The sequence below is a fragment of the Mytilus californianus genome, unplaced genomic scaffold (assembly GCF_021869535.1).
Source record: "Mytilus californianus isolate M0D057914Y unplaced genomic scaffold, xbMytCali1.0.p SCAF_6, whole genome shotgun sequence".
Classification (NCBI taxonomy): domain Eukaryota; kingdom Metazoa; phylum Mollusca; class Bivalvia; order Mytilida; family Mytilidae; genus Mytilus; species Mytilus californianus.
Window position 1 is genome coordinate 109216382 of NW_026262712.1, and position 4165 is coordinate 109220546.

Here is a 4165-nt window from a genome sequence, read left to right on the forward strand (position 1 = left end):
TTACTGATTAAGGGTAGCTAACTCCATAATTTGCTATATTTCTAACCAAAGGTTATCTAGAGATTTCTCGAATTACCAGACACCCAGAAACGAAAAACCTACCATTTCTAACTCATGTAATGTTTTACATGACATGTTATCTTTTTGTTTATTTCAATTTAGGTTATTGTCGATATATAAACCTAGAAGTTTTTCACAATCTACAATCTCTAATCGTTCATCTGAAATATTGATATCTAAACTGTTTATAGTTGAATAAAGACATTTTAGAGAACATGCGATCCTATCGGGCTTTTTTAAGCTCGACTTGTCATATTAATATCATTTCATGAAATTTGAACAACGATACACTACAGGGTTCTGTTGTTCAACTTTTCATTAAATTAATCAAAAGATTAATTTTAACGAGTCGTTTAAAGTTAATCACATGGATAGTAAATACAATGATTAAATTTTATTGTTCAACTTTTTTCAAGTTACTCGCTGTATTAATTTTGAAATATATGATTAATTTTGGGTAATTATAGCAAGTGTTTTCCACAATGCATTGTAAATCAGGGCCTTTAACTTCCTTTTCTGCTTAAAATCATAACTTTATTCTTTTTTAAAACCTAGTTTTTGGATGCCAAACATGATTGAATAGATATCTTATAATATGTTCATATTTTGTATGGTAACATACTTTAGCTTAATCAAAATTGTCTGTTTGAGTTTAAAATGAAATGTGCTTGAAGGATTTGAAGGGAAAAATAATTTTAGAAATTCAGAAGTTAATGCATGCTTTTTAACAAAATTTTCTTTCGGATACATTTTTCAATAAAAAGCATTTCCATCCACCCATGACTGATCATGACTAGGGCCGAAGTTTTTCATTTGTTTGTTGTTGATTGCATAACAGTAAAGTTTATCTTTCATGGAATTTGCGTGTTGATAACAGATAATTGTAAGTCTTTGTTAAATTTATATATCAAAATGATAATGAGTCCTTTAAAAATTTCTGTTGTTAATGTTAGTTCAACGTGATACAGATTCCACATTGTTTGTTTAATAAATGACGAAAACGTCATAATGTAACATCCGTGGAATGGAATCGCCGTTGACGCGTTGGTGACGAGTACTTTCTTTCACGTCCGCATCAAGTATGGCATGCCAAGTTAACATTTTAGATAATTATTACGGATGGTGAAAATAAATTCAGAACTGTGAACAAAGTTTAATGCCATATTGCACAGTGGTTTAAGTAAGAGAATGTTTTCAATTTTTTGGGGGGTAAAAAATGAAATTACGACTTGTTCGAATTCACTACATTTATTAACAAAACCTTGTGCAAGTATTTGTTTTGCAGTTAAAAACAACAATCAAGATAAAATAAAACTATCTGACACTATGATATATCTTGGGTATCCGATATTTACGCGGGGGTGCATAATAGTAAATATCAAAATAAGATAATATGATACAATTGCCAATGCGACAACTCTCTATATGTATACCAGAGATCAAAAAACTTTAGGTCACCTTATGGCATTCAAAAATGAGCAAAACCCATACCACACAGTTATCTATAAAAGGCCCCGAAATGACAAATGTTAAATAATTCAAACGAGAAAACTAATGATCTGTTTTATGAACAAAACAATAAACGAAAAACAAATATGATATATAGCAACAAACGACAATCACTAATTATAGGCTCCTGACTTGGGACAGACACATACAGAAAGTTAATATATACAAGGACACGGGGGAAGGGGGATGGTAGGGTCTCTTCCTATATAAAGGTATACAAAGACGTCCCGCTGATATGGGTCACCTTTTTTTTGGAATGTCAAATATATCAATGGGATGTAATTTCACGGAGGTAATATATCAATGTGTAGAAATTTATAGGTCAATGGTTCATAAGTGTTAATCTTTTGTTAAGATGTCTGTAAAAACTGTAACCAGCAGCAGTTGTTTATCTGGTCCCTTTTTTGTGGTCTCTTTTACAATTGGGTGTGATTATTCTACAACCGACCAACATAACAGCTTACCTAAAATAAATATCTTTTAAATATGTTTATATTTCTGATTTTTTTTCTGTTTTTTTATGGATTTGTGCTCGATTTGAAGTTACCTGTTTTATAGTTTGTTACTGCCGTATGTCTTGATTTCACCTCTTTTTGGTCATGGCGTTGTTTATTTTATCAAACTTATTATTTTTTATCCCCGATTTAGAGCATCATAAATATGCATGAAGTATTTGCCACTGGACGCTCAGCCAACAACAATCAATCAATCAAAATCTCCTCTAAACAGTACTATAATGACTTTAAACATAATTAATTAATTAAAAAATATATTCGTTTAATCCTTTCAGCAGATATACACGTCTCATATTGTTTCAAATTTAAAAAAAAGAAGAAAAAAAAACCCATTAAATATCAAAAGAACACATTCTGTTCTGCATGGGTTGTTTGTCTCATGATGATAATGATGATGGATGACTATTTAACGTCCAGTGCGGCAAATTAGATCCCTATTTCAGACTAGAATATGTTAATGCAATGTGAATATTAACCCTGCTTTGTACCAGACCGTCTGGCTGAGCCGGATTTTTAACGTGCTAATTCACAAGGTCTGCAGGTTTGTTACATTTGATGAATATGCCAAAGGATATTTTCAATGGAGAAACGACTTGTCATTAGTTGCGTTATTTTTATATGTATTTTCCACTACTATGATGATGTTTCCTTAAATTGATCGTAATTTTCTGGTCCAATATTTAGAAAACATTTATATGAAGTGGCGAGCAAATCAGGGCAGTTTTCAAAATATACAGGATTCATTTTTTGTTGCCCTCGTAACACTTTGTATTTTCGATTTTATCATATCATAAGTGCTGTTTTTTCTTATATGCAAATCTTAAAATCTGATTCATAGTTTGAGTCAAAATAAAAATCTTACTCTTTCTTACTATTAAAATTGTTTTTATCAAAAGGAATGTATAAAAACTAGAAGCTCTAAAGAGCCTGTGTCGCTCACCTGCATCTTCAACAATGGCCATTTTTAGTAATAATCTTCATTTAAGGGGAATAATTCTATAAAGAGTTAACTGACAATTTAAGCCATGTTGCCATATATGTAGATCTTATCCTGCTGATCTATTTTCCTATTTAAAGTTTCTATTTATCTGTTATAGTTTTCGATATAAAAGGATGAAAATGCTAAAAAAAATAGTAATAATTATCATTAAAGGGCAATAACTCCAATAACTAGTCGACTGAAAATTTCGGCTATTATGGCTTATTTGTCGATCTAGTCTCATGATCATTTTGCTATTTAAACTTTCTATCTATCGATTTTAGTTTTCAAGATAATAGGCAAAAAAATGGGAAAATCGTCATTAAAGGGCAATAACATTGATAAGTAGTCGACTAACGATATCGGTCAAAGCTGATTTATTTGTAGACCTTTTCTTGCCTATCATTTTTGCTTTCAAAATTTCTATCTATCTTTTGTATTTTTCAAGATAATAAGCAAACGTGAATTTTCTTTGGGCAAAATTCGACGTTTAAGGGCAATAACTCCTTTAAGAAGTCGTTTGACAGTTTTTATTTTTATAGACATTTGGTAGTTCTCATCATTCTGAAATATTTTCTATAGCATAACATACAAAAAAATGCAGTTTTACCATATGTTCTATTTTAAGACATGTCGGCAATGTTTGTCGGCAGGCAGACATTTTATTGTTCATATTCTAAAAACTAAATACCCAATTGAGGATTGTGGCCAAGTTTGGTTAAATTTAGGGAAGTAGTGTCAGAGGAGATCTTCTTTGTAAAAGTTTACGGACGACAGACGACAAACGACACACGCCAAGTGATGGCAAAAGCTCACACTGGCCCTTTAAGCCAGCTGAGCTAAACATGATGTCAATACGAAACACGACACTACTGAGTGCCTTTGATTGTCAGGGATCAACAGTCCAGGTTCATATGATATTATGAATAAATGTATGATGTCGATTTAAGAGCGCATGTTTTTCAAATAAATTTTATCAGAAACGCTTGAGGCAAAACGTTTTGGATTTATATTTGCTCAGTAACAACATTTTGGCATGGGAGGAGACACACTTTTAGTTGCAGCAGATAAGCTCTTTAATGAAGGAGAATATTTGTCTTCG